The 10,000-nt window shown below is 46.4% G+C and overlaps 1 protein-coding gene across 2 annotated transcripts in view; it reads left to right on the plus strand.

The window, feature by feature from the left end:
• The window catches only part of nfat5b (nuclear factor of activated T cells 5b), a 132,912-nt gene that overhangs the window by 901 nt on the left and 122,011 nt on the right, over window positions 1-10,000 (plus strand). The window lies entirely within an intron of this gene.

The raw sequence follows: 10,000 nt of genomic DNA on the forward strand, positions 1-10,000 counted from the left end.
GTAGTAGTAGTAGTAGTAGTAGTAGTACTAGGCTGTTGTAAAGTACACAATAGAAACCACAGTATTGTAGACTATAGTAATAGACTTTGCTATAGTGTTGTAGTAACCTGGTTAAGTATAGTGGAGTACAGTAAGTATAGTGGAGTACAGTATAGTGGAGTACAGTACAGTATAGTGGAGTACAGTAAGTATAGTGGAGTACAGTACAGTATAGTGGAGTACAGTACAGTATGGTAGAACAGTTTCGTGTAATATTTTGTGGTAGACTATATATAGTATGACAAAGTATATATGGTATATGTCGCACAGTATAATTTCTTATGACATTGTATCCTACTGTTTCATATATTAGCATATAGTTTAGTGGTAGACTATATTGTAATATAGTACAGTATTGTTTAGTAGTAGGCCAGTATAGTGTAGTACTCTATTGTAGACTGCAGTGTAGTAAACTGTAGCACATAGTGTAGCGTAGTACAGTCGTGGACTGTTGTAGCGTGTGCGGTCCTAGTAGACGGTGGTAAAGTCTAGTGTGGTGGACTCATTTGTCAGGTTGGTGTGCAGGGCTCGTCGTGGCATGGTGGGACTCTACTCTGACTGGCACTACAGGAGGTCCGTCCACTGAAGGGTGGCACTGCTGCGTTCACGGGCATGCTAAGCGATGTGGGCGTCACAGCACCAGTATACCAGCCATCACAATTACCTCATGTAATATAGCAGTACTACCACAGTCTTGGATACTCATTAACTACAATTATACAAATTCCACTGGACGCTTTCTATTTTCTGTTCTCATTTTGATGGAAGACTGTCTGGATGTTGGACTGTAGAAACATATTGGAGGATTTATTTCTTCGCTCATCTGGACTGCAGTACTGACCATGTGTAAATTACACTTTTCACACCACACTTACTTTTTGTGATTCTCTTACACCATAAGATACCAGCGAGATGGAAGCAGCAAATGCAGCATTATGGTTACACTGGTAAATTCAGCATTATGGTTACACTGGTAAATTCAACATTATGGTTACACTGGTTAATGCAACATTATGGTTACACTGGTAAATTCAGCATTATGGTTACACTGGTAAATTCAGCATTATGGTTACACTGGTAAATTCAGCATTATGTTACACTGGTAAATTCAGCATTATGGTTACATTGGTAAATGCAACATTATGGTTACATTGGTAAATGCAACATTATGGTTACACTGGTAAATTCAACATTATGGTTACACTGGTTAATGCAACATTATGGTTACACTGGTAAATTCAGCATTATGGTTACACTGGTAAATTCAGCATTATGGTTACACTGGTAAATTCAGCATTATGTTACACTGGTAAATTCAGCATTATGGTTACATTGGTAAATGCAACATTATGGTTACATTGGTAAATGCAACATTATGGTTACACTGGTAAATGCAACATTATGGTTACACTGGTAAATTCAGCATTATGGTTACACTGGTAAATTCAGCATTATGGTTACACTGGTAAATTCAGCATTATGGTTACACTGGTAAATTCAGCATTATGGTTACACTGGTAAATTCAGCATTATGGTTACACTGGTAAATTCAGCATTATGGTTACACTGGTAAATTCAGCATTATGGTTACACTGGTAAATTCAGCATTATGGTTACACTGGTAAATTCAGCATTATGGTTACACTGGTAAATTCAGCATTATGGTTATACTGGTAAATTCAACATTATGGTTACACTGGTAAATTCAACATTAGCCACAATGAGGAAAGAAACGAATACATGTGAAAGAATAGGTAGATATTAAAAAAATGACGCAATGGCAGAACACTTGAGGAATGATCTTTTTAACACGCGATCCAAAGCAGGAAATCACTGAATCAGGTGCAGGGTTGTAAAGAAGGCCTTTTATGCACATGGCCCTCTTGTAATAAATGTTTATAGGAATCTGCTGTTCCTCATCAATTGTGGTCATGTCTTCACAACACGGTTTGGCTGCAGCAGCAAATTAGATCAGAAGTGGTGATGATCAGCTGGACCTGATCTGAATCATTTGCTTTTGAATGAGTTGAGTCACGCGACTTAGTTTATAGGATGGATGTGGGGAATTATTTGTTGTGCAGGGGCTTGTTTCTAATTGTCTGTGTGGTGTGATGTGATGCGTTATAGCGTGTTGGCTGATGAGCTTCAAGTGAACGTGGCAGAACGTAAGCGGAGCCATCTCCCCCAAAGGCTGCTGACATGACATCAGAATATAATGCCTCGGACGTGCTTGTAAATCGCCCACGTGGTGAAATGAGGACTGGTGTGACGGAGCTGTAGCCTGCTGTCAGTCAGTGGAGTCTGGCCTGGCTGTGTGCCAGAAGTGTAAAGAACGCCGTTCCTACTATGAATCTCCAGCATCCACCAGTAGCGAATGGACACAAGAGGTATGAGGTGTGAGTTGGACGGAGTAGTGTGTCAGGGACGAGTCAGTTCAGAGGACGTCAGTTAGTTTTCAGCTGCTAAAGTTGGCGTGATGTCGCTGGGCGGTCAGCACGACGTCCTCGTCACGCCGTTCCAGCTGAACAAAAGATCACTTTTCTTTCTTGGTGGCAGTTTCTAATCTGCAGAGGGAGATGACAGATTAGATGTAAGGAGTCCTGTCCTGTCCTGTCCTGTCCTGTCTGGTAATACTTTCTGTCGTCCTCGTGGCGACGGGCCACTTCCAGCGGTGGTTAAATCCAGTTTGGAAGTGTAGTTAGTTAGCGTTTTATTTTGTGAGTTTGCCAAGTCCGGATCAAACCCGGCCGCTAACGGCGACGGTCAGCGTTAAAATCTCAGCGTTTGTATGTGACCGTCAAACTTGTCTAAGCATCTGGGATGATGCACGTTGTCCAACGTCTTTCTGTCTGGTTTAATACCACACCGCTTCCGGTGCGGGAAGATGGCGGGGCAAATTCACGTTCGCGGCAGCCTCACCCAGTCCCGTCCATGCAGTGTCTTTGTCCACGTCTGCATCTAAGTTCTATCTTCGTTTGTTGGCTGGGAGAGCTGGTGACCGCGGCCTTGCCCAAAGCTACACCCGAGGAGGAAACACCGAGGGCGGTCTGACAGGACGCGGAAGTGGGGCAGGCTAAGCTAACTGCTAGCCCATGCAGACCGGCGGTTCCAATAACACCGAGGGCGGTCTGGTGGCGGCCTCACCTGGCGTTGGCTGTGGTGTTTTGATGTCGTCGTGAGGAGGTGTGTCAAGGGGGTCTGGCTGGCAGAGCTGGCGCTGGATTGGCTAGGACAGCTTGGTCTGCTTCATCCGGTGGGCCCGGGGACCACGACCCCTGCCTGGAGCTGCGCCCAAGGGGGAAACACCGAGGGCGGTCTGACAGGACCCGTAATCGGGGCGGGCTAGGCTAACCGCTAGCCTATGCAGACCGGCAGTTCCGACAGTCGTCCTGGCTGGTGTTCGTTCCCTTGGACAGTGATTTTATTCTAGTTTTGTTTAGTTTGGATATGTGTGTTCTTGTACTTCTTGAATGTGTTTTGTCTGTGTGTTGTGCTGCTGTGGGCTGTGTGTTGTGCTGCTGTGTGTTGTACTGCTGTGTGTTGTGTGTTGTACTGCTGTGGGCTGTGTGTTGTACTGCTGTGTGTTGTACTGCTATGTGTTGTGTGTTGTACTGCTGTGTGCTGTGTGTTGTACTGCTGTGTGTTGTACTGCTGTGTGTTGTGTGTTGTACTGCTGTGTGCTGTGTGTTGTACTGCTGTGTGTTGTACTGCTATGTGTTGTGTGTTGTACTGCTGTGTGCTGTGTGTTGTACTGCTGTGTGTTGTACTGCTATGTGTTGTGTGTTGTACTGCTGTGTGTTGTGCTGCTATGTGTTGTGTGTTGTACTGCTGTGTGTTGTGCTGCTGTGTGCTGTGTGTTGTACTGCTATGTGTTGTACTGCTGTGGGCTGTGTGTTGTACTGCTGTGTGTTGTGCTGCTGTGGGCTGTGTGTTGTACTGCTGTGTGTTGTACTGCTATGTGTTGTGTGTTGTACTGCTGTGTGTTGTGCTGCTATGTGTTGTGTGTTGTACTGCTGTGTGTTGTGCTGCTGTGTGCTGTGTGTTGTACTGCTATGTGTTGTGCTGCTGTGGGCTGTGTGTTGTACTGCTGTGTGTTGTGCTGCTGTGGGCTGTGTGTTGTACTGCTGTGTGTTGTGCTGCTGTGGGTTGTGTGTTGTGCTGCTGTGTGTTGTGCTGCTGTGTGTTGTACTGCTATGTGTTGTGTGTTGTACTGCTGTGTGCTGTGTGTTGTACTGCTGTGTGTTGTGCTGCTGTGTGTTGTACTGCTATGTGTTGTGTGTTGTACTGCTGTGTGCTGTGTGTTGTACTGCTGTGTGTTGTACTGCTATGTGTTGTGTGTTGTACTGCTGTGTGCTGTGTGTTGTACTGCTATGTGTTGTGTGTTGTACTGCTGTGTGCTGTGTGTTGTACTGCTATGTGTTGTGTGTTGTACTGCTGTGTGCTGTGTGTTGTACTGCTGTGGGCTGTGTGTTGTACTGCTGTGTGTTGTGCTGCTGTGGGCTGTGTGTTGTGCTGCTGTGTGTTGTGCTGCTGTGGGCTGTGTGTTGTGCTGCTGTGGGCTGTGTGTTGTGCTGCTGTGGGCTGTGTGTTGTACTGCTGTGTGTTGTGCTGCTGTGGGCTGTGTGTTGTACTGCTGTGTGTTGTGCTGCTGTGGGCTGTGTGTTGTACTGCTGTGTGTTGTGCTGCTGTGGGCTGTGTGTTGTGCTGCTGTGTGTTGTGCTGCTGTGGGCTGTGTGTTGTGCTGCTGTGTGTTGTGCGGCTGTGTGTTGTGCTGCTGTGTGCTGTGTCACTTCTTGTGCTGCAGTACGTGAGGTGAAACAACAAAGTGTTGCTGACTGCTGATGTCAAGTCAGAAAGCCGAGTTTGGTGGTGCGCCGGTGGTCTCCAGGGCCTGGCCAGTCTTGAGGAGACCACATATCTCAACTGGCTTTGGGATTTTGTTTGGTATTGACAGCCACCACACCGCAGTCAATCATTAACCGTGTGGCCGCTGCGTGTGTGATCCCGGGCTTGCATAGCGCTCTATTAATATTGACTTTACTATGCTGAGCAAACCCGGCGGCATGCGCTTGAACGTACTTGATTGCCTGAAAGCAGTATATGTATAGTGATCAAGACGCAGAGAAAAGAAGAGAAAAGGTAAACCCTTTAAAAGTCTTGAGCCTGTGTTGGGGACAGGATGTCCTATTGCGGCAGAGCAACCTCTTTCCTGCCGTCAGCACGGCAACAAGCGCCCTCCCGCCTGCAGCCTGCAGGTGTCCGTACCAGTTATGCAGGATTTGTGGTCCCTTTGTTTGACCTCTTTATTGCTGGAGGTCTAGAGGGGGGCCAGAACCAAACGCTTTATTGTCACCCTTTGGGTTAGGTTCGAGTACGTGGGAGCCTGGGGTGAAAGGTTGCGAGTGCGAGTCAGACGTTCTCCTCCAGACCGAGTCCCTGACAGCAGATGAGTTGAACCGTTGTTCCTTCCTACACGACGTCTTCATCCTCCCGTCTGTGCTGCGTTTAGCCGGGTCCTGCTCAGCGGCACTGTTTACATCTCAAACAGCCGGCCTGCTGGGGTGTAGCGGACCGTGTTGGTCGCATGTGTGAACGGCCGCCATGAGGTGGCGGCAGGCAGGTGGCGGCACGCCCCCTGCCACGGTGGGAACCTGCACGTTCGGCTGTGGAACTCTGAAAGATGACAAAAGCATTTTGTTGCATTTGCAAGTGAAGGCGGGTTGTGTAAAACTGATTTGTGTGAGTGTAGCAGGTTGTGTTGCTGGGTAGATCATCTGCCGGACATCCTGCAGGTCGTCTGCTCGGCCGGTAGACGCCGGTGTCCGTACCGCCGATGCGTTCCCCACAGAGCGCTCAGAAGCTAGAGGACTTACCTTTTGAAGTGTTGACTTTACATCTCTGATCGCACAAGTTGTGTATTCTTTCTCATTTTGAGTATTCATTTCCAATTCTGTTACTGCATATGAAGCACCTGTCCCCCCTGGCGCCTTCTGGAATTTTCTCCCCTTTTTCTGGAAAAGATTATCTTTCTGCTCTGTAGCTTTCTTGCTCATCTGAACCCAGGCTGTAAAAGAAGAGGTGTGGTCTGTGGTCATTTATCTTCCCGTCTCTGAAGTCCTGTGAGACTGGAACTGGGATGTGGGACCGTACCAATACACTCGACTCGACTCGGATGACCGGTGGACCACTACGCACCCGGTCCTCTCTTATCTGTCGACACGTTCTGCTGTTGGGTGTTAGTGTTGGGTTGGGCTGAGCCGTGTGTCAGTCTGTGAAAGAAGCGTCACACACCTTCACACGGATTCTAGTCTTCTGTAGGTCTTATTTAAACTAGTCTTCTGTGCTGTGGTGGTGAGCTCACACACCTTCACACGGGTTCTAGTCTTCTGTAGGTCTTATTTAAACTAGTCTTCTGTGCTGTGGTGGTGAGCTCACACACCTTCACACGGATTCTAGTCTTCTGTAGGTCTTATTTAAACTAGTCTTCTGTGCTGTGGTGGTGACCTCACACACCTTCACACGGATTCTAGTCTTCTGTAGGTCTTATTTAAACTAGTCTTCTGTGCTGTGGTGGTGACCTCACACACCTTCACACGGATTCTAGTCTTCTGTAGGTCTTATTTAAACTAGTCTTCTGTGCTGTGGTGGTGACCTCACACACCTTCACACGGGTTCTAGTCTTCTGTAGGTCTTATTTAAACTAGTCTTCTGTGCTGTGGTGATGACCTCACACACCTTCACACGGATTCTAGTCTTCTGTAGGTCTTATTTAAACTAGTCTTCTGTGCTGTGGTGGCGACCTCACACACCTTCACACGGGTTCTAGTCTTCTGTAGGTCTTATTTAAACTAGTCTTCTGTGCTGTGGTGGTGACCTCACACACCTTCACACGGATTCTAGTCTTCTGTAGGTCTTATTTAAACTAGTTTTCTGTGCTGTGGTGGTGAGCTCACACGGATTCTAGTCTTCTGTAGGTCTTATTTAAACTAGTCTTCTGTACTGTGGTGGTGAGCTCACACACCTTCACACGGGTTCTAGTCTTCTGTAGGTCTTATTTAAACTAGTCTTCTGTGCTGTGCTGGTGAGCTCACACGGATTCTAGTCTTCTGTAGGTCTTATTTAAACTAGTCTTCTGTACTGTGGTGGTGAGCTCACACACCTTCACACGGGTTCTAGTCTTCTGTAGGTCTTATTTAAACTAGTCTTCTGTGCTGTGCTGGTGAGCTCACACGGATTCTAGTCTTCTGTAGGTCTTATTTAAACTAGTCTTCTGTACTGTGGTGGTGAGCTCACACACCTTCACACGGATTCTAGTCTTCTGTAGGTCTTATTTAAACTAGTCTTCTGTACTGTGGTGGTGAGCTCACACACCTTCACACGGGTTCTAGTCTTCTGTAGGTCTTATTTAAACTAGTCTTCTGTGCTGTGCTGGTGAGCTCACACGGATTCTAGTCTTCTGTAGGTCTTATTTAAACTAGTCTTCTGTACTGTGGTGGTGAGCTCACACACCTTCACACGGGTTCTAGTCTTCTGTAGGTCTTATTTAAACTAGTCTTCTGCGCTGTGCTGGTGAGCTCACACGGATTCTAGTCTTCTGTAGGTCTTATTTAAACTAGTCTTCTGTACTGTGGTGGTGAGCTCACACACCTTCACACGGATTCTAGTCTTCTGTAGGTCTTATTTAAACTAGTCTTCTGTACTGTGGTGGTGAGCTCACACACCTTCACACGGGTTCTAGTCTTCTGTAGGTCTTATTTAAACTAGTCTTCTGTGCTGTGCTGGTGAGCTCACACGGATTCTAGTCTTCTGTAGGTCTTATTTAAACTAGTCTTCTGTACTGTGGTGGTGAACTCACACACCTTCACACGGGTTCTAGTCTTCTGTAGGTCTTATTTAAACTAGTCTTCTGTGCTGTGGTGGTGAGCTCACACACCTTCACACGGGTTCTAGTCTTCTGTAGGTCTTATTTAAACTAGTCTTCTGTGCTGTGGTGGTGAGCTCACACACCTTCACACGGGTTCTAGTCTTCTGTAGGTCTTATTTAAACTAGTCTTCTGTGCTGTGGTGGTGAGCTCACACACCTTCACACGGATTCTAGTCTTCTGTAGGTCTTATTTAAACTAGTCTTCTGTACTGTGGTGGTGAACTCACACACCTTCACACGGGTTCTAGTCTTCTGTAGGTCTTATTTAAACTAGTCTTCTGTGCTGTGGTGGTGAGCTCACACACCTTCACACGGGTTCTAGTCTTCTGTAGGTCTTATTTAAACTAGTCTTCTGTGCTGTGGTGGTGAGCTCACACACCTTCACACGGATTCTAGTCTTCTGTAGGTCTTATTTAAACTAGTCTTCTGTGCTGTGGTGGTGACCTCACACACCTTCACACGGATTCTAGTCTTCTGTAGGTCTTATTTAAACTAGTCTTCTGTGCTGTGGTGGTGAGCTCACACACCTTCACACGGATTCTAGTCTTCTGTAGGTCTTATTTAAACTAGTCTTCTGTGCTGTGGTGGTGACCTCACACACCTTCACACGGATTCTAGTCTTCTGTAGGTCTTATTTAAACTAGTCTTCTGTGCTGTGGTGGTGACCTCACACACCTTCACACGGATTCTAGTCTTCTGTAGGTCTTATTTAAACTAGTCTTCTGTGCTGTGGTGGTGACCTCACACACCTTCACACGGGTTCTAGTCTTCTGTAGGTCTTATTTAAACTAGTCTTCTGTGCTGTGGTGATGACCTCACACACCTTCACACGGATTCTAGTCTTCTGTAGGTCTTATTTAAACTAGTCTTCTGTGCTGTGGTGGCGACCTCACACACCTTCACACGGGTTCTAGTCTTCTGTAGGTCTTATTTAAACTAGTCTTCTGTGCTGTGGTGGTGACCTCACACACCTTCACACGGATTCTAGTCTTCTGTAGGTCTTATTTAAACTAGTTTTCTGTGCTGTGGTGGTGAGCTCACACGGATTCTAGTCTTCTGTAGGTCTTATTTAAACTAGTCTTCTGTACTGTGGTGGTGAGCTCACACACCTTCACACGGGTTCTAGTCTTCTGTAGGTCTTATTTAAACTAGTCTTCTGTGCTGTGCTGGTGAGCTCACACGGATTCTAGTCTTCTGTAGGTCTTATTTAAACTAGTCTTCTGTACTGTGGTGGTGAGCTCACACACCTTCACACGGGTTCTAGTCTTCTGTAGGTCTTATTTAAACTAGTCTTCTGTGCTGTGCTGGTGAGCTCACACGGATTCTAGTCTTCTGTAGGTCTTATTTAAACTAGTCTTCTGTACTGTGGTGGTGAGCTCACACACCTTCACACGGATTCTAGTCTTCTGTAGGTCTTATTTAAACTAGTCTTCTGTACTGTGGTGGTGAGCTCACACACCTTCACACGGGTTCTAGTCTTCTGTAGGTCTTATTTAAACTAGTCTTCTGTGCTGTGCTGGTGAGCTCACACGGATTCTAGTCTTCTGTAGGTCTTATTTAAACTAGTCTTCTGTACTGTGGTGGTGAGCTCACACACCTTCACACGGGTTCTAGTCTTCTGTAGGTCTTATTTAAACTAGTCTTCTGCGCTGTGCTGGTGAGCTCACACGGATTCTAGTCTTCTGTAGGTCTTATTTAAACTAGTCTTCTGTACTGTGGTGGTGAGCTCACACACCTTCACACGGATTCTAGTCTTCTGTAGGTCTTATTTAAACTAGTCTTCTGTACTGTGGTGGTGAGCTCACACACCTTCACACGGGTTCTAGTCTTCTGTAGGTCTTATTTAAACTAGTCTTCTGTGCTGTGCTGGTGAGCTCACACGGATTCTAGTCTTCTGTAGGTCTTATTTAAACTAGTCTTCTGTACTGTGGTGGTGAACTCACACACCTTCACACGGGTTCTAGTCTTCTGTAGGTCTTATTTAAACTAGTCTTCTGTGCTGTGGTGGTGAGCTCACACACCTTCACACGGGTTCTA

The sequence above is a fragment of the Lampris incognitus genome, chromosome 4 (genome assembly GCF_029633865.1).
Source record: "Lampris incognitus isolate fLamInc1 chromosome 4, fLamInc1.hap2, whole genome shotgun sequence".
Lineage (NCBI taxonomy): Eukaryota > Metazoa > Chordata > Actinopteri > Lampriformes > Lampridae > Lampris > Lampris incognitus.